Below are 21,590 nucleotides of genomic sequence, written 5' to 3' on the forward strand. Positions count from 1 at the left end.
CATGTATGTTAAATAAGCAGGGTGACAGTATATGGCCTTGACGTACTCCTTTACCTATTTGGAACCAGTCTCTTGTTCCATGTCCAGTTCTAACAGTTGCTTCTTGTCTGCATACAGATTTCTCAAGAGACAGGTCATGTTGTCTGGTATTCCCATCTCTTTCAGAATTTTCCACAGTTTGTTGTGGTCCACACAGTCAAAGGCTCTGGTGTAGTCAATAAAGCAGAAGTTGATGTTTTTCTGGAACTCTCTTGCTTTTTCAATGATGTTGGCAATTTGATCTCTGGTTCCTTGGTCTTTTCTAAAACCAGCTTGAACATCTGGAAGTTCACAGTTCATGTACTGTTGAAGCCTGGCTTGGAGAATTTTGAGCATTACTTTACTAGCATGTGAGATGAGTGCAATTGTGCAGTAGTTTGAGCATTCTTTGGCATTGCCTTTCTTTGGGATTGGAATGAAAACTGACCTTTTCCAGTCCTGTGGCCACTGCTGAGTTTTCCAAATTTGCTGGCATACTGAATGTAGCACTCTCACAGCATCATCTTTTAGGATTTGAAATAGTTCAGCTGGAATTCTATCACCTCCACTAGCTTTGTCCATAGTGATGCTTCCTAAGGCCCACTTGACTTTGCATTCCAGGATGTCTGGCTCTGGGTTGGTGATCACACCATTGTGATTATCTGGGCCATGAAGATCTTTTTTGTATAGTTCTTCTTATTGTGCCCATCTTTGCATGAAATGTTCCCTTGGTATCTCTAATTTTCTTGAAGAGATCTCTCATCTTTCCTATTCTATTGGCTTCCTCTATTTCTTTGCATTGATTACTGAGGAAGGCTTTCGTATCTTTCTTTGCTATTCTTTGGAACTCTGCATTCAATTGGGTATATCTTTCCTTTCCTACTTTCCTTTTGCTTCTCTTCTTTTTTCAGCTATTTGTAAGGCCTCCTCAGGACAACCATTTTGCTTTTTTGCATTTCTTTTCCTGGGGATGGTCTTGATCCCTGCCTCCTGTACAATGTCATGAACCTCTGTCCATAGTTCTTCAGACACTCTGTCTATCAGATCTAATCCCTTGAATCTATTTGTCACTTCCACTATATAATTGTAAGGGATTTGATTCAGGTCATACCTGAATGGTCTAGTGGTTTTCCCTACTTTCTTCAATTTAAGTCTGAATTGGGCAATAGGGAGTTCATGATCTGAGCCACAGTCAGCTCCTGGTCTTGTTTTTGTTGACTGTATAGAGCTTCTCCATCTTTGGCTGCAAAGAATATAATCAATCTGATTTCGGTATTGACCATCTGGTGACGTCCATGTGTAGAGTCTTCTCTTGTGTTGTTGGAAGAGGGTGTTTGCTATGACCAGTGCGTTCTCTTGGCAAAACTCTATTAGCCTTTGCCCTGCTTCATTCATTCTTTCGTTATATTATTATTCCATCACTTATTACCATTCCCCTCCTCCATCCCTCTCTTTTTTCCCCTACTGCCCTCCTCCTGGGCATTACATTCTCCTCCTATCTCTCCTGGTTGCTCTTTCATCTTGCTGGACAGCAAATCATATGAGAACTTCCCTTTCCTGCTCTTTGGATTTATTTTGCTGTTTCCTAAGTCTCTGATATTCCTCTTTTTTTCTTCCTTCTTTTGCTGCAAAATATTTTCAAGCAATTTCCCCAAAATGAGCATTTAAGAGATAAATATTCCAAGTCTGTGCAGCTTGAAAGTGTCTTCTACTTTTACACTTAATTGTGTTTGTCTGGATACAACATTCTAGCTTATAATTATGTCGCCAAAGAACTTGGGAGCTTTTCCTCATTGTGCATTAGTACCTTGTTTCTGATAAGAAGTAAAATGTCAGTCTGACTCTTGTTCTTCTGTAGTGTGGAAGATGAATTGCTTATGGTTTCACTATCTTCAAGTCAAATCCTAACAATCAATTTTCCCATTTTAAACCTGAGCCCCAACAGGTCTGTGTTCTTTTAATGCTAACTTATGATATTTCAGAGATTGACTTTGAAAATATAGAACTTCATCATTCAACAAAAAAAATCTAGTAAAGAGATGAAAAAGATGTTTCTTTTCTACTGCAGCTACAAAGGGAGAGACATTCTTGCTCATCTTAAAATTTGGTTAAAGGATTTGATGAAGTTAGGTGTTACATGTGAACTCTCATAAGGACACCAGTCTTGTTTCCTACGTAAAGTCTTGCACATCTATTTGTAACTGCTACCAGTTCATCATGTTCTCTCTAATATAAATCTGTCACTGGAATTATTATTTGAACAAAGGGCTCTTGTAGATGCTAGAGATTTTAGAAATTATTGCCATGTCATGTGAACATAACCTTCAGTGACCCCTGTCTTGTTAAGGCTTGTTAGGATAGTTTTATCTGTTGTCCTGGTGATAATGCTGTAGTTAACAACTATGTTCCCAAGTGGTCTAAACATTACCAGAGGAGGTTCCTTGGCTCTCTTTTCTTCCTGTTCACATAATGGACAACTAAGTCAGCTTTGTGAGAGCCCCTCACATGACAGAGAGTTTAAGTCTTGTCTATGATTCCACATGGTTGTATATTCAGTTGCTTCAGCACCATAGAACACAGCAACAGTTTCTCAAACCAAGAACTGGTTTAATAAGATATTTTACTCTTTAGTCTAATACCAAAACGTATTATTCAATGTGCCATTCAAAACATATCTCTTTTTCAGTGTTATTTGCAACATATTTGTATCATTTCAGTTTCTCTTGGGAATTTTTGGAGGGGAGAGGAAATTGAACAAGAATATTAAAAAGCAAAGTGGCAGTTCCTTTAATTTAAAAAAATGTTACTCCCTGACCTCAGATACACATCAAGGTGCAGGAAAACAATGTCCTATAATAATATTCCAAATACTGTAAAAATCTTCCTACCAAAACCAAAAGTATTCTCTATATTACTGTAATATTAAATCTTTACTACATCTATTATTCTATAAAGTAATCAGTTCTAGGACATAGAACAATAGAAAAAAAATTACACTGTGGAAAAGAAACTTTCCTCAGATCCATGTGAATCTCCATCATCACTGAAATTGATCAGATAGATGAGCAGAACAGAATAGGGTGCAAAAATAGGCTCACATATAGAAGATTATTTGATTTATCACAGAAGTGCCAATCAAATTCATGGGGAAAGGAACGACTTTTTAATATATGGTACTAGGAGAAGGAAATGGCAACCCACTCCAGTATTCTTGCCTGGAGAATCCCAGGGACGGGGGAGCCTGGTGGGCTGCTGTCTACGGGGTCGCACAGAGTCGGACACGACTGAAGCAACGTAGCAGCAGCAACTAGTTCAAAGGATGAGCTTCCCAGGTGGTGCAGTAGTAAAGAATCCACCTGCCAATACAGGAGACACAAGAGATGTGGGTTCATTCTCTGAATCAGGAAGATCCCCTGGAGTGGGAAATGTCAACCTCTTGCCTGGAAAATTCCATGGAAACACGCTGCAGTCCATGGGGTAACAAAGAGTCGGACATGTCTGAGCAATTGAGCAGGCACGCACTGGTTCAAAGGATATTTGCATTTTAAAATTGGGTAAACAGTAGCAAATTATTCACCAGAAAGCTAACAGTAATTTATGCTCTCACCAACATGCTTAAGAGTGCTTCATGACCTACTCAATGTTCAAGGATATTTCAAAGGATGGGTATTCTGTTTACTGAGCACAAAGTACTCTTTCTGTGTGTGTATATAATGCAATTCATTCATTATTCAAGCAACAAGTATTTACTGGATGCCTCATATATGCTAGGTACTGCTCTAGGCCCTGGGGATTTGGCTGAAGGCAAAATACTTACTGTCTTAGAACTTACGTTCTTGTAGGGGAAGACATAACAAACAGATATAAATATACAATTTTATAGCATTCTATCTAAGTTGTATGAGAGGAAAACCCAACAGATAAGAGCTTAGAGAGATGAGGGTAAGAGCTCTAGTTCATAAAGGAGAATCAGGGAAGGACTCTCTGCAGAGGTGAGGAGGAGGCCAAGCAAAGTTTAAGGGGAACGTGTGTGTTCAGGCAGAAGTTCTGAGAGTAGAAAGGCCCTAAATCAGGAAAATGCTTGGTGTGGGAGAGACTCCAAGAGAGACTAATGTGGCTGGAGAATGTATGCAAGATACAGAGGTAGGCTGGGACTGGTTCATACGGACCTTGTTGGCTATAGCAAGACATTTAGATTTTATTCCAGTGTAATGGGAAGCCATTGAAGGGTCTTCAGCACTGCTGTGGCATAAGCTGATTAATATTTACAGAAGATAATTTTGATTGTTGTCAGGAAATGAATGGGAGGGGAAGGAAAGGGAGCAAAATGATCTTTAGTTGTGGCCAGAGGGACAGTAACTTGGACTAGGTGGGAGCCAGGAAAGTGTGGAAATGTGACCCAAATTGGGACCTAGCTGGATGTTGTAACAGTTAGGGCTAGCTGGTGGTTTGGATATTGGGGTGGGGTGGGACCAGGGGCAGAGAGAAGTCAAGGATGACTCCTTGCTTTGGGATCTAAACAACTGGGTCAGTGGTAGCGTCACTGACTGAGAGAGAGATGATTGATGAGGGAGACAGTAGGGGGCATTGGAAGAACTTTGGTGTGCACGAGTGGAATAGCCCAACATGCATCGACAGATGAAAAGATAAACAAAGTGTAATAATCCGTACAGTGAACTATTATTCAGCTATGAAAAGAAACGCCATACCGATACATGCTACAACATGGCTGAAGCTAGAAAACATTATGCTAAGTGAAAAGAAGCCAGACACAAAAGGCTACATATTGTATGTTTCCATGTGTGTGAAATATCCAGAATAAGCAAATCTATAGAGTCAGAAAATAGATTGGTATTTGGCAGGGGCTCGCTAAGAGTTCGGCACGACTGAGCGACTTCACTTTCACTTTTCACTTTCATGCATTGGAGAAGGAAATGGCAACCCACTCCAGTATTCTTGTCTGTAGAATCCCAGGGACAGAGGAGCCTTGTGGGCTGCCGTCTATGGGGTCTCACAGAGTCGGACACGACTGAGGCGACTTAGCAGCAGCAGCAGCAGGGTGGGAGGAAGAACTCGAGAGTGACAGGTTAATGGAGGTTTCCATTTGGGGCGATGAAAAAATTCTGGAGCTGGACAATAGAGGTAGTTGTACAACATTGTTAATAAACCGCTGCTGCTGCTGCTAAGTCACTTCAGTCGTGTCCAACTCTGTGCGACCCCATAGATGGCAGCCCACCAGGCTCCCCTGTCCCTGGGATTCTCCAGGCAAGAACACTGAAGTGGGTTGCCATTTCCTTCCCCAATGCATGAAAGTGAAAAGTGAAAGTGAAGTCGCTCAGTCGTGTCCGACTCCTAGCGACCCCATGGACTGCAGCCTACCAGGCCCCTCCATCCATGGGATTTTCCAGGCAAGAGTACTGGAGTGGGTTGCCATTGCCTTTTCCAGTCAATATACTAAATGTCATGAAATTTTATACTTTAAAATGGTTACAGCAGTAAATGATATGTTGTTTGTATTTTAGCACAATAAAAAAAAAATCTGAGACAACACAAATTTTAGGGGAGTTTTTGTATGTAGGGAAATTTTTTGTATGTAGGGAAAATTTTTGTATGTAGGGAAACTCAAGCATTCAGTTTGGGACATGTTAAATTTGGGATGCCTGTTACATATTCAAGTAAAGCTGGATTCAGGAATCCAGAGCTCAGGGGAAAGTTTAGGACTAGAGAAGTAAATCTGGGAGTCATTAGCATAGGGATGACACTTAAAGACTGAGAACTGGGTGAGACCACCTAGGAAAGTTGTGTAAAGAGAGAAAAAAGAAGAAACTGAGCCTGGACTACCTTGCTAATGGTCGGGAATAGGAGGAGGACCAGCCAAGCAGCTGTGGGCATGCTGGCTCCTCAAAGCAGTAGGAGAGTTAGGACAACATGGCATCTCTGGAGCTCGGGTAGAAAGCACTTTGGGGAGAGGGGGCATCAAGTGTCGATTACTGTTGAGAGATGGAGTAAGATGAAGACAGCTGGCTTTTGTGTGATGGAAGTCCCTGGGACCTTTACAAGGGTGTAGTTTGTGAGGAAATGAACTGACAACACAGAGTCAGCCAGGCTCTCCTGTCCCACTCTCTCATGGCCTCATACCTTGTGTCTGTAAACAATAATATCGCTGACCTTGGTAGCCCTGTGCCTGCGTGCCCACTTGGCCATGGACCACATTGGTCTGATTTAGTGTATCAGTAGTCTTTGAAGACTCCCTGTTGCTGCTGCGCCTGCCCAGAGAGGATAAATATGTCTGCAGTCCCCACAGCTCCTCAAGTCTTTTTCCAACTTCCCTGGTCACGCCTTATCTGCCCAGGGTTTAGTGAACAGTGTGAGCAGCAAGGCATAGTTCCAAGTGGTTATATGCATTACTCAAATGCACTAGCTTAAAATATTTTTTTTGTTTGGTTTATGAATTTCTCAAAGAGATGTATTAAAGTTTTCTAACATCAATATAGATTGATCAATTTGTATTTCTTTTTCTAAAAACTATTTAGTATTTATTTATTTGGCTGCACTGGGTCTTCATTGCTGCATGAGGGCGTTCTCTAGTTGTGGAGTGAGGGGCTGCTCTTTGGTTGTGGTGCACAGGCTTCTCGCTGTAGTGGCCTCTCTTGCTGCAGCCGTGGGCTCTCCCAGGCTCCAGTGGTGGTAGCACACGAGCTTAGTTGCCCCGTGGAATGTAGAATCCTCCCAGACCAGGGATGGAACCAGTGTCCCCTGCATTGCAAGGCAGATTCTTAACCGCTGGACCACCAGGGAAGGAAGCCCTAATCTTATATTTCTAAGGCCTTCTGCTTGTAGAATTTAATAATTCTGTACTAAGAGAATAAGTGTTTTGACTCTCATGTCTTGTTAGTGAATTGTGATTTTTATCATCTGGAAATAGCCATCTTTCTTTTTAATTGTAATGACATATAGCTGGATTTTTTAAAATCCAAATCAAAACTTGGTTTTTTAATATGGGAACTTAACTCATTCACATTTTGTATTACTAATATATTTAAATATACTCATATTATCTTGGCTTATGTTTTCTATTCAGTTTTTTTTTTTCTGTTTCTTCTTGCTGTCTTTTATTAGACTGATCAAGTTTTCTCATGGTTATACATGTTCTAGTCAAGTTTTACTGTTGGTTTTGACTCAGTTTTTTTTCTCTTTTGTCTCACAGTGTCTGTTTCTTTGGACTATCTTTTGACATTGTTGTTTTTTTTTGAGTGCATTTCTGAGTACTGTAATTATTTTAGAGATAGTATGATTGTGGCAAAACTTCTGAATCCTTGTATGTTAAAAATGTCTCCAATTTTGCTCTCATATTTGATTGTAAGTTTGCCTTTATAGATTTCTAGGTATGAAATCATTTTCTTTCAGAATTTAGCACCCAAGATTGCTGATGAGAAGTCTGATGCTAATCTGCCTCTTCTCTGATTATAAGTAACAGAAACTGGCTCTGGCTAATTTGTGTAAAAAACATTTTATTGGCAGGTTATTGGGCAGCTCACAGAATTACCTTGAAGGCCGAAAATCAAGCTTGGAAAACCAGCAGGATGCAAGGGGGCCACAAACAAGGATACTCTGTAGGAACAGTCTGGTTAGGTCATTGCTGCCAGTCTTTGTGGTCACTCCAAATTCAGGTCCTGGATGGAACAGTTAACACTCAAATTGCCAAACCAGAAAGCAGAGTTATCTGCCAGGCACCCAGTAAACACATGTGAGAGGCAGAAAAATGGCTGGAAAGATGTCCATAGCTTAATGCCTGGAACTTATAAACATGTTCCTTTAAATGGCAAAGAGACTTTGCAAATATGATTAAGTTAGACAATTTGAGAAAAGGTGATTAGCCTGTATTATCCAGGTGGGCCCAATTACATGATTCCTTAAAAGCAGAGAAGCTCTCCCAGCTGTGATCAGAGGGAGACGTGACTAATACAGAGGGGTCAGAGAGACGCAGTGTTACTGTCTTTGAGGATGGGGGAAGGGGGCCATGAGCTAAGGTATGTGGTGGCTGTTGGTAGCTGGAAAACGCAAAAACCAAAGTCTCCCCTAATGTCCAGAAAGGAATGCTGGCACCTTGAGTTTAGTCCTGGACTTTTAATCTACAGAACAGTAAAGTGATAAATTTGTGCTGTTTGAAGCCACGGTGGAAGATTGTTATGGCCACAATAGAAAACCGGTCCACCACACATTTGCACTGTTTCTCTGTTTTGATGCTAGAGCAATGGAAGGCCTCACTCGGGGGCCGGCTGTGGACACTGTGAGCCTTGAGGAGCTACTTTGTCATCTAACACTTCCTCCTGTCTTCTTGCATCCCATCACTCTCTGACGTCCCTCTGATGTTTTCTTTCTGCTAGTTTAGGGGCAGGGGAAGGCCAATGGACCCCATGTTCTGAATACAGTTCTTTAATAAGGTACCCTGTTGGTTGATTCAGAGCTGCCTTCTGTATTATTGTAAATGTCCCTCCGAGTGTGGAACTTGACTTGCTCTTTCCATTGTTTTAATCATTTATTTGGTTTTTCAGCAGCCAGTTTGGGGATGTGATTTTTCTTCACTCTTTCAATGTTGTTAAATTTTATCTTTCAAATATTTCAAATTTTTCTGATAATAGTGCCTTTTCCTGTTTAACAGTGCTATGTGAATTTCTTCTTTAAAAACGCTTTGCACCTGTCATTGTAAGAAAACTGGGGTGGAAGGGAACGTGATCTTATGTGTTCAATTCACCATCTTGATCCAATTGATGCCTATTACTTAGGCTGATTACTCTGAACCTGGGGCTCAGGCAGAATCTGAAGGACTAGAAAGTTCCCTGAAGGGTGGGCCATGTGGTCAAGTCTCAGCAGGGAGGCACAGGAGGAAGCCAGTGGAACACAGGGTTTAGGAGGACCCAGGTGATGTTCAGGTAAGCCCCCTAACAGGAAAAGACAGAACAGACCTGAGTTCAAACCCCAATTTTGCCCCTTTCCAACCAGGTAGACTTAGGCAAGTTTCACCTCTAAGAGCTTCCGTTTTTTCGTTTTAAAATGGGGTTAACACCATCTATCAGACAAGGTTGCTCTAAGAATTAAATGAGAAAATATTGGCAACGTGCTTATCATAGGCTTGGCAATATTGGGTATTTACTGAATGCCTTTACATGGATTAATCTTGTTTAATCCCAACTTTTAAACCTATTACACAGATCAGGAAACTGAGGAATAGGGAATTTAAGTAAGCCGCTTAAGGCTGTAATCATAAAGTGGCAGAGGAGGGATTTTGAACCTGGGCAGTCTGGCCGTCACGTCTGCACACCCACATCATGCTGCAGATTACCCTATTGGGCTGAGTGCTCTCCTTTGCCTTTCAAAATTTCCTGTGTGGTTTTGGTGGAGGGAGCCAGATTGATTTTAGGAACAAGAAAAGGATTGAGTCAGCAAGAGAGGATTAAGTGGCCCCAGTAGCAGGCAAGCTGAAGCTGGTGGATCTTGTAGGTTATTGTTTAGTATCCAAGTTTGTTGGCTAATTTGCTTTTATCATGCACTTATTTTGTGGAGTTAACGCTTGCATAACAGTAACGTGTACATATCTTAAAGGCACAGCTCAATGAATTTTCACATGTGTTTACACCTGAGTATTTACTATCTGGATCAAGCCAAAGAATGTTTCTAGCCCCCTTGAAGGCTCCCTTGGGCCCCCTCCCAATTGGTACCTGGCCAAAGGTAACTATTGTACTAACCACTATCATTTTGGGTTGGTTTTTAGTCCATTTTTGGACTTTGTATAATCGAATATAGGGTTTGTGTTCTGTCATGTCTGGCCTCTTTCACTCATCTTATTTATTTATTTTGATGAATCAGATGCTATGAATCTGTGAGCAGATGAGCACATTCCATGAGCAGGTAGTTAAGGTCTCTGAGTGTGACCCCAAGGGCTCTGTATACAGTATAGCCTTTTGTGCATCTCAGTAGCTAGCTCTGGGGGATGGGAAAGAAAAGGGAAACTTGCCCAGGCAGGGCCACTATTCGCTCCTGAAGGCTCTCAAGGTGCCCTGAGCTCGAGGGCGGACGTTCTAGGTATACTGTGTGTGTGAAGTGAATGTTAGTTCCGTTTTTCTTTCTGGGATTCCCCTTTGAGGTGGGACAGCTGCCTGAGTTCGGTTGAGGGTAGAGCGTCCTTTGCCTTTTTGCAGCTGTGGTGGTGCAGTGGAAAACTGACTTGCTCTACACACTTGGGTGCAAGTCATGTCCATGCCTGACTCCAGCCTCTGGGAACCCATTTTCTCAGGGTAGGGGCACAGCTGTCTTCCCTGTGAAACACTGCCTTCCATGTCCTCCCTCTTGAGGATAATTCCAGCTTCTTTTCTGGAAGAGCCAAGAATTCTCAACCATAAAGAAGCTCTTAAAGTTCTTACACCTAAAGCATGAGAGACTCCTGAGCTTTGGAATAAAAAGCTAGGTTTCCTTCCAGAGAGGAAAGGAAGAGGGAAATCTTATTTTCCTTCTATCCAGTAAGTCTCCAACAGAGGTGGGAACAGGGTATAAGTGACTACGTCAGTAACTCCTGTCCCACAGTGCTGGGTTCCAGATCTGCTCTCCGTGAACCATGGGGGAAACCGGGCAAAATCACACTTGAATCATCTCTGCCCCAGGTTTTCCAGCTACAAAATGATGGTGATACCAACCTTGCAAAAATGTTTTCATTGGTAAATGAAACTAGCTATTTGTAAAGCTCCATATTTAGAGTCCTAGTAAATGTATTATTATTTTTTTTCTACAGGAGGAATCACCTGCTTGCATGGAAGTAGGAATAGCTGAATTGGGTGGCCTGGACTGCAGAGAAGCGAAGCACTTTGTCAGGCAGGTGGGAAGCAGGCTGGGGCTTCTCTGTCTCCTTTATGTTTCTGAGCAGGTAAGTGGCATGACTCAGAAGGTACTGGGAGGTACTATGTGCTCTCAACATAGTACCCAAACCTGACCAATAATAGAATTTCATGGAGAGTTTAAAAACATTCCTACCTCAGTTACTTACTTTCTTTAGCCACTACTCTGGTTAAGGATCTGATTCAGTAGGGCTTCAGGACAGGGGGGGAAAAAATCCTAGGTGATTCTGATGACCAGTAAGGTTTAGAGACTTGTTCTAGAATATATTCCTGCCCCAAAGTCCGATGGTTTGAAACATTTCCATATTATCTGAGAGGCGGGGTATAAAATTAGAACTGGGGGTGTCCTAAGTCATCTTAACCACCGTGAAGGAATAACTTTTATGGAACTGTCTAGATTACATGAACCTTATATCATATACATTGTAAAGCCTGCGTCTTGATTTCTGTGACAAAATTTTCATCAAGGTGGCGGAGAAGGCAGTGGCACCCTACTCCAGTACTCTTGCCTGGAAAATCCCATGGATGGAGGAGCCTAGTAGGCTGCAGTCCATGGGGTCACTAAGAGTCGGATATGACTGAGTGACTTCCCTTTCACTTTTCACTTTCACGCATTGGAGAAGGAAATGGCAACCCACTTCAGTGTTCTTGCCTGGAGAATCCCAGGGACGGGGGAGCCTGGTGGGCTGCTGTCTATGGGGTTGCACAGAGTCGGACATGACTGAAGTGACTTAGCAGCAGCAGAGGAGCAAAGCTCACCGGTACCTTGTTCAAGTAATTGTACCATGCTCGGTCCCAAGCACTAACCAAATTATTCCTTTAACTGGGAATCATTATTACATTAAAGTAAATCAGAATGATCAGGCATGCCTTTCTCTTCTTCGTAGCCCCTCCTTAGCTTCTGTTATTGAAGGCATATTAATAACTACCTCTCTAGGATGCAACCTCTGAGCATTCTGATGAGAAAGAACATGAGATGATGGGCCCTTAGGACTGTGAGCTGAGAATGTCCATTAGAATCCTAAGAGATTAAGTCAGCACGTGGAGAGAATGGAAATTAGAATTCTGATGGGAGATGGCTTGAGGGGATCAACCAAATCTAAGATTCTAGTAGTGCTTTATTACATGTTACTGTAATTGGAACCTTAATTTTGCAATTTATAATTGAGTTTGGGAGTATTGAAAATTTAGAGAGAGGGAAGAGATGAGAAAGGCTTGGGGAAGCCAGAGGATGTGAGCACAATACAAGCCCAGGTGGGAGATGAAGAGGGATGGAGTCAGAGAGTAAAAAGGTTGTTAAGGTAGAACAATACCCAGGTAACAATTGTCTCCTTCAGCCCTTTATGGTCCTTGCTGGACAATTCCCACCCCAACTTTTCCCTGCCTCTGGTTACTATTTCACCCTGGTAAAAGGGAGAACTAAACTAGTTTCTTGAGGTAGTCTCAAGATGACTTAAGTAGAAGTCTAGGAGATGGCTTAGATTATAGCTGAGAAAATACCTAAATGTATCAGATCACAGCTTTGTCCTGTATTACTTAGATGGTTTACTGGGGGCCGAGCTCATGGAACTTTTGCAAATAATCTGGAGCTTAGAGGGTGTCTTCATCACTCGTTTTTGAGAATTTGAATCCTGTCTGTGCTGTTTATTGTGTGCATGTTGCATTTGTTTTTTGTTTTTTTTTTGAATTGAGTTCCTGTTGGAGCAAAACTGGCTGATTGCTGTGAAGAGGTTTGATTTTTGGTTTTGCTGCACTTAGAGAAAGCAAATGAAACCTAAGAATTAAGTTTCTTGGTTCTGTGTGCACTAGATTTATATTATACCTTCTCAGAATGAAGAGGCTTTACTGCTAGGGAATAAGTGACTATAAATCCTCCTAGCTTGTCATTTCCCCAACTTTAACCTCCACCCTTACTCCCACTGGGTTATTTTGAGGCATTTGAAGTAAATCTCAGATGTCATTTTATTTCTGTGGTAAGTATTTTAGCATGTGTCTCTAAAAGATATGCATTCTTTTTAAAAACATAGCTTCAGTTTGGATTAAGTGACTAGCAAAGTAAAGAGGTGTACTTGCAAAACAAAACATAGCCACAATACTTTAATAGTACTCAAAAATATTGATAAAAATTCCTTAATATGATCAAATATCTAATCAGGTTTAAATTCCCTCCATTTTTGGATTTTGCTGATTAGTTCACTGAGATGTTGCTTAACAAATTCCTTTATTCCCTGTACATCCTGTAAGCTGAATATTAGCTCTAGAAGTTTAATCTGACTTGGCTTGGCTTTTTTGGCAAGACACTTTGTAGGTTATATAATATAATTCCAAGCTTACGTAATTTCATTGGAAAGCATATGATTGTAGCAGGCATTGACTAGAAAATTGTTCATTTTTGACTGCCCCTCAACTTAACTATCAAGCTATATGCACCTTAGACATACCTCATATACATACCTTCTCCTTTGTACTATTTTAACTGATTAGGAAATGGTTACTCAGTTGTAAGCTCATCTCACAGAAGGTTCCATTAACCTCAATATATGTAAGTAAGCATTTTCTCAATTCCCACCTGTGGTGATATTGCTGGTTGTCTGTTCAACTACCATCCGTCTCACCTGTCTAATGCACTGACAGAGCCTGCTTCCTGTTAAAAAGTCTGGCCACTTCTTCCAAAGTGCCTGGTTTCTGGGAAACTCTTTCCTTCTTTATGAGGATTCTTGTCATCTTTGGTTTTTTACATGAAGTGTGAGGTTGTTATTTGGTGTTCAGTGGCCATCTTCTGACCAAAGGGAGTAAGCTTAAGGATTAACACCAATGTGTCCAGGATGATGGGATGGAAATGTGGGATGAGTCCAGATGCTCAGTAAGTCATGGAGCCACTGGATTAGACAACCTTGCAAATGCCATGCCTCCAGACTTCTTATGTGAGATTATTTTAAAAGGTGTATTTAAACCACTTTCAGTTGATCATTTGCAGCTATAAATAACACACCAGGTATATTCAAATAAATTTCTTTTGTGTTTCTGTTCACTATTTAAAGCCCTGATATAGGGGGGAAACCCCTATAAACTTTTATCTTGAGTCAAAGTCTTTGTTAAGCACACTACTAGAGCTAACATAATGATACAGATAGCACAAATCATTGAATCATCAAAATTAACTTGTTTTGATGTCATATTTTAAATCAAATCAGTTTTTGATTAGATACAAATTGAAAAAGCACACAGCATCTTAAAAGTAGAGATAGAGGCCTAAACCTTCTGTGTTGGTGATAAGAATTGGAGTTGAAATATTTTCCCGTCTCGTCCTCAAAGCACATAACCAAGAGTTGACTTTGAGTATTGGCAACAAAGGGAAACTTCTCCTGTTACATTTTGCTGGACATAATATCCGTATTAAGTAGGAGAACTGGAATGTCTGAATCTCCTCCTTTGCAAGAAGACAATTCCCAGTGTTCAAATTGAATGCACAAAGTTAGCGGGCAGTGATGAGGATTTAATTTTTTTAAAAGGTATGATGTTTGAAATCTAAGGAGCAGCTATAGAACTGAAAAAAGCAAAGGATAGCTGATGATCTGTCCTGTGCTTGTTCCTAGTTCTATTTTTTTTTTTTAATTGATAAATAACATGATGCTCCTGCTTGTATTTTGCATTCCCAGACTGTTGGAAGCAAAGTTTTATTGTTTTTCGGTCAGTTGTAGATTGCACCTTTGTCCTTGTAAACAAGGTGATGACAGTGAGTGGTTCCATGAAACCCTTGGTAACAAACCTCCTTTGTGCTGTGTGAAGAAGCCCTGGCTAATAAGTGGATGACATCAGCAGGCTTCCCACCCATTCCTATGGATCCTTCAAAGTACAGAGACTCATTGTTGATGACTTTCACCCTGAACAGCTGCCGGTCTCACTGGCTTCATTCACTGTGAAGATGGTGATCATACCTCCCAGAATTCAAATAATCATGTTTTCAGACCATGTGTCAGGCCATCTGCCCTTGGGTCTGTTTAGGAAAATATGATCACCTTAATTATGGCACAACCCCTTCCAACTTCTCTGCCTACTTGGAGGTTTTCCTCACACGTCTCATTGTTTTGGACATGTCTCAGGTGGTGTCCCTTCTCCTTTGCTAAATAAGCAGAATTACCTATGTTTTCAGTGGAAACATCTTCCCATAGGGATCCTGCCTAGAAGGCATTTCAACATGGTCAATACTTATATACAGTAAGGCAGAGCCTACCTCCCTAGGAAAAACTACCTGATCAGAATTCTGAGTAATTTAAATGTCCATTAGCACAATAAAATTCAAAGCCTTTAAAATTGCATAACGTGATGCATTTAAGTAGTTGAGCGTAGCTTATCTTGGAAAAGTCACTGAAAGGAAGAAGGCAGGGTCAGTGTTCAGCTTTGGAGATAGGTAAGAGCAAAGAGCAACATTTGAGCCCACTGGGGGCAGGCTCGCTGTGTACAAGTGGTGGATCAGGCAGCAGGCTTGCTGTTTGTCTGACACTGTGGCTTGGAGACGGAGAAGGCAATGGCACCCCACTCCAGTACTCTTGCCTGGAAAATCCCATGGGCAGAGGAACCTGGTAGGCTGCAGTCCATGGGGTCGCTAAGAGTCGGACATGACTGAGCGACTTCACTTTCACTTTTCACTTTCATGCATTGGAGAAGGAAATGGCAACCCACTCCAGTGTTCTTGCCTGGAGAATCCCAGGGACGGGGAGCCTGGTGGGCTGCTGTCTATGGGGTCGCACAGAGTTGGACACGACTAAAGTGACTTAGCAGCAGCAGCAGTGGCTTGGAGAACGTACCAGAATCTCTGCTATCTTTGGTGTCCTTAGTGCAGTGAGCCAGGCACATGAAAGGCGCTCGGGAGATACTTGCCAAACTGCATTGACACGTAACTTTTACTTGATTCTACTGTTTGCTACCCCAGATAAATGCACTTGCAACCATCTTTCTGGTTCAGAGTCTCAGAGCTGGTCTGAAATGCCATAAAGAATGTTTGTGCTTAAGGATAGTTTTTCATGGAGGTAGGACTTTGATCTTCTGAAAATTTTTTAATCTGATTATGTAGCCAGAATATTAGAAATAAAGTTTAGAAGAGGACAGACAGTTCTTGGATATAAGATTGTTAATGGTTTGGGACAGGTGAATAGATATATTTATCTGCTTCTGTGAGCCTTACCCCTTTTTATAACTACAAGGTATTTTATAGACACATTTTTCTATTCAGTAGTCAAGCTGTAAACGGACTGAATCTTGATAGTTGTGTCTTTAAAAAGGGGGAAAGAGAAAAGAGAAGCACTGCCATCATTATCCTAATGGAAATGTCTTTTGTCTTTGGAAGCACAGGCCCAAAGCTGTGGACCATCACTGGGCCTTCACTCCACTTTCAACCCATCCCGTCTATGGGCTTCCTGTAGGTCTGTCCCTCATATGTAACTCTGGTGCTCTGAGAGGAAACTCTACCTATTGTTTCCTTAACCGAATCCCATGTTTTTTTTTTTTTTTTTTTCATAGAATTGTAGGTGCTCAGTAACTTTGGGTAACTTGTTGGGTAAGTAAAACAACAAGTGGTGTTTAGCAGTATTGTTGAGTGGTGTAGCTTTTCCTTCATACTCACAAGTTCCCTGGGCCCAGAATCAAATCTCCCCCACCTAGGTGTCTCAGCATACATATGGACACACCAAGTGTTTATGTCTGAGTAGGCAGAGCATGGACGCGTTCACGAACACCAAGGGAGACTGCGGTGTTAACCTTCCCCCCCGTCACCAGTGTAGCCTGCTGAGCAACAGAAATGTTCTCCCAGGTCCTTTCAAGATCTCACAGGTTCATGGTAATAGGTGGGAAAGGACCAGAGAGATTTTTAAGCCAAACTCTTGCTTCTATTGGAAAAGCCCCTGATGCTGGAAAAGATTGAAGGCAAAAGAAGGGGATGGCAGAGATTGAGAGGGTTGGATGGCCTCACCGACTCAGCAGACATCAGTCTGAGCAAACTGTGGGGGATAATGGAGGACAGAGGAACCGGGCATGCTGTGGTCCACAGGGCCGCAAAGAGTCGGACACAACTTAGAAACCGAACAACAACTTCATTGTGTAAGTGAAAAAAACTGGGTCTGGAGAGGTGGAGCAACTTATGCAAGAATCATATATAGCTAGTCTTTGGCAAAACCAGGAAGAATCTGAGTCTCCTTGAAAGTCATTTTTCTTCCAGAAATATTTTAAAGCTTTATGTTAAAGATCCTCATTTTATGGCTATATATATGCCATCAAATAGTTATAATCAATTACTCCTCAAGGAAACTCTAAAAGCTTTTAGCTAATTATTTCCCATTTGACACATTTCAGGATGTCAAATAGTTCTTACATCAAGATAAAATACATGACAAGTTGAAAAGAAGAGCCATAAAAAGATAGAAAACTTTAAAGGAGTTATCCAAAAAACTGGTAACATGACTCCAATCCTTTGGGTACATTCAAGGTAAAAGGATGGGCCTCTGAGGAGGGCTTAATAAATAGTTCCCATCTTCCTCACCTGGATTCTGAACCAATTGAGAAACAGGAAAGTAGCGGATAGAGGTCAAAATATCACCTTTGTTACTGAAAGAAGCTGAGTGGAAAGCCGAACTTAGCGTAGCAGCCAAGTGGGCTGTTAACGGAACCGATTCAGGACCACCTTCTGGGCAGAACCAGTAATGCCTGAGGGCAGGACCACTTCTAAGAGGAAGAAGGGCCAGGCTAAGCTTTCCCAGTGAGTGAATAGTGTTGGAAAGTGGTGCCAGGAAGATTCCAGGATGTTACAGCTGGTGCTGGACTCAGCTATTCCCCATAACTAAAAGGGGGTTGCAGACGGGGAGGGAAAATATGTGATGAGGTTTCTCTGGAGGAAGATAATCTGAAAGCCCCTCCCACTCCAAAGTTGCTTTTTCCTGGAAAAGGCTTCTTTCAGAGAGCTTTACATACGCCTCGTGCAGCTTGGAGGGTGCTGGTGGTTGGGGTTTGGGAACAAAGGAGAAGTGGCTGGACTGGGTGGGCCAGTGTTGGCAGAGAGAAAGAGAGAAGTAGGAGGAGCGAGGCGGGTGGTGGGGGTGAAGAGAGGGAGGGAGAGAGACAGGAAACTTTGTTACTGTCCAATAGGGCCACCTAGAGGGGCTCTCAGGCTTTTGAAGGGATAAGCTGGAGTTTTGACCCAGAGCTAAGGAAGTTTTAGCTGATCTAGGAGAGGGCAATGGCACCCCACTCCAGTACTCTTGCCTGGAAACTCCCATGGATGGAGGAGCCTGGAAGGCTGCAGTCCATGGGGGCGATAAGGGTCGGACACGACTGAGCGACTTCACTTTCACTTTCATACATTGGAGAAGGCAATGGCAACCCACTTCAGTGTTCTTGCCTGGAGAATCCCAGGATGGGGGAGCCTGGTGGGCTGCCGTCTCTGGGGTTGCGCAGAGTCGGACATGACTGAAGCGACTTAGCAGCAGGGAAGCTCAGGTGAGAAAAGGATGGTGGGTATCTGAAGCTCCCTTTGAGAGCTCCCCACACCAAAAAGAGGCAACTTTCAATACCCTGCTGCTGCTGCTAAGTTGCTTCAGTCGTGTCCGACTCTGTGTGGACTCCATAGACGACAGCCCACCAGGCTCCCCCGTCCTTGGGATTCTCCAGGCAAGAACACTGGAGTGGGTTCAATACACTAGCTTAGCCCAAAAATAGAAAAGCTAGTCAATTAAGAACCCTCACCCCACCCTCCTTTACTTCTTCCTTCTCCTGCTTTGACCTTAGAACAACCATATTTACTGAAATGGGGCAGATAATTGGAAGGAGTAGGTAGAATAAAGGAAAAGATGGACCTTGCCCCTGTCCCTGGCTTCTGGACTGCATGATGCCCCAGAGAATAAAGGGAAAAGTTTTGCTTTTAAATCTGATTCCAGGATTTGATTATTACACAGGATTGGTTCTTCTCACTTATTAATTGAGACTGTCGGAGACTTTAAGTGGCTGTGGGACTTGTTACCTGGGAGTGATTTAAAACCAGTCCTAGCATAGGGTTATGGAGGTTTTCATCCAGCGGCAGGGAAAGAACATTCCTTCACTGGAAAATTTTAAAAGTGACAGTGGAAATAAAAAGGTTGCTTTCTCATTTGAGAAGATTAGTTTCTCCTTCAAATCGAACAGCCTGTTGACTTCATTTTGTTGGATTTTATTTCTCTTGCCCACCAGCATGGGATTGTTTGTGGTGTCTCTACATTTATTAAGGACTTCCCTGGTGGCTCAGACGGTAAAGTGTCTGAATGCAATGCTGGAAACCTGGGTTCGATACCTGGGTAAAGGCAATGGCAACCCACTCTAGTATTCTTGCCTGGAAAATGCCATGGACGGAGGAGCCTGGTGGGCTACAGTCCATGGGGTCGCTAAGAGTCAGAAACGACTGAGCGACTTCACTTTCCTTTCCTACATTTATTAAACATGCTGCCTAAGCCAGAATTTGGGACACTGAGCACACTGGAGACTCCAGCCAACCAAGGGCCCCATCCTACTGATGGCACGTGCTGCGTCTTCCCCAGGTGGCAGGGCACATGCACGGCAACGTGGGGCTACTTCTCTAAAGAGTTATAAACTCAAGCAGGAAAATGATCAATGCGTTTTAGTCAGGAACAGTGGTCCTTCCATGCTCTCTTCTCTTCAGAGCACTCTGCCAGCAAATAGCACTGCTAATTAAATCTGTTGGTGAGTAAACTTAAGGAAATATATTAAATGGCTCCCTCCAGTCCTGCCCAAACCTGGAAGAGGAGGCCAGCTTGAGTTTTTACCACCATCTCCCAACACCCTGTGTTATTTGATCAGAATAGTTTCCCTCCAAGATATTAATGATTCCTAGGGTTGCTTTAAAAAGTTTCTTTATTATACATGAAGTGATTGAAAACTGCCAATCATGAATCTGGCAATCCCCTCTCATGAGCTTAAAGACTGTTCTGATTACGATAATTACATTTTTATGAATATCCTACCTAGACAGTAACAATTTTACTGTGTCAGACTACACCACACAAAGATACATCAATTTCATCTGCAATGAAAAATAGATTCTAATAGCTCAGTTATATTTATATGATAGTCAAACATCAAGATGCAATGTAAGTACTTCAACTGAAAGAATTCTGATCATTATTTAACCTTGGGATGGTGATTAAGGGTGAAGGCTTGTCAGCTTTCATGAATTATTTTTTTCATGATTTTTGCTGTTTTGATTTGATTTTTAAAACTCTGTAATTTAACACTTATTAACATTTGGATTCTACCCCTACCCTCCATGATATGTGGACAAGGCAACAGCAATAAAAGATTAATAGATGTGATTGATGGTCAGAGGATTAGGTAATTGTAAGACATAATTATGTTTCAGGAACAATAGTGCCATGCCAACTGGTTTTCTTCTTGCCTAAGTTTCTTCAACCATGATGCAAATAATGGACACAGTGTTCAGGTTTGATGCTATGAATACACATTATTTTAATGTAAGGAAAAAACTGTTCCATTAGTACAGATAGTCAACAGTGCTGGTCGAAGTGTACTCTGAGAACCAGTAGCATCAAGGCTCACCTAGAAGCCTTGTGGTGTCTCTACATTTATTAAGGATTTCCTTGGTGGGAAGGAGAAATGTAAATTCTCCTGCCCCAGATTTGTTGAGTCAGAATCTTTGGCAGTGGGGCGCAGGACTCCGTCTTAACAAGCTCTCCAGGTGATTCTCTGAGGTTTAAGAACTGCTGCTTTAGCATCTTGTAGCTGTTTCCTTTGACTACAGTGAAACACTGCTGGGTATGGACGGGTAATCCTAGCAGCACTGAAAGTGTTCCCTGTTAACTGTGGCCATGTCCGTTCCAGGGGAACTTAAGTGGACAAGCTCTTTTGGTCAAATCCCTCTTAAGTGGGCTTTTTCTTCTCTTCGAATCCCCAGACCTCACAAACCATAGGTTCTTCCCATTACCACTCGTTGGTTCATCCTCCCTGGTAGAGGTATGTTTGTGATCCCTTTCTAATGTCAAAAGCTCTCCGCCACCCTGAACCTCTGCTGATCCTTTCCCTTTGTTAGAACCTTTTCCCTATGGTCATCTTGAGTTGCTTAAAAAATTTAACATCCAACATGATGCTCTTTATATTTCTTATGGCAGCAGCTGCACTATATATTTTGATAGCACTATTAGTCAAAACTATTTACCAGAATGCACCAGAAAATGCTATGTGGAAAGGCTGCACATTGCAAGCACACTTAATTCAAGAAAACACAGAAGAACATATTTAGTATGAACGCTGATGCAAATTCACCAGGACTGTGCAGGGATGTCAGTAACAGTTTTTCTTTGACTGAGAAATTAAGGAAATGTATTACAGAGTTTGGTAATAGATGACAAAAGGGGAGGGAGGAAGGGAAAGAGTTTGAGAGAGAGAGAAATTTTGTAATAAAAAAGTATTTCCAAGACTAATAGTATTCTAATGAATCAACATGCGTGGGGCAGTGTTAAATGCAGTAAATGAGTATGACAAAAGTGAATGGCATCTTATGATTTAATCTTCATATTACTTTATAAAAATATTCTTATATATATACGAGTATATGCTTTTAAAGACCCAAATCTAAATCCTGAATGTGCATCAGAATGACCTTGAAGCTTGTCAGAATTACAAATTTCC

At 41.9% G+C, this 21,590-nt stretch overlaps 1 long non-coding RNA gene across 1 annotated transcript in view; it reads left to right on the plus strand.

Moving 5' to 3' along the window:
• Positions 1–10,936, plus strand: part of LOC138984421 (uncharacterized) — a 42,932-nt gene extending 31,996 nt beyond the window's left edge. The window contains exon 4 of the long non-coding RNA XR_011461692.1: positions 10,805–10,936. This is a non-coding gene — a long non-coding RNA (uncharacterized lncRNA). The remainder of the gene's footprint in view (positions 1–10,804) is intronic.
• Positions 10,937–21,590: the final 10,654 nt, after the last annotated feature.

The sequence above is a fragment of the Bos mutus genome, chromosome 2, assembly GCF_027580195.1.
Source record: "Bos mutus isolate GX-2022 chromosome 2, NWIPB_WYAK_1.1, whole genome shotgun sequence".
NCBI lineage: Eukaryota > Metazoa > Chordata > Mammalia > Artiodactyla > Bovidae > Bos > Bos mutus.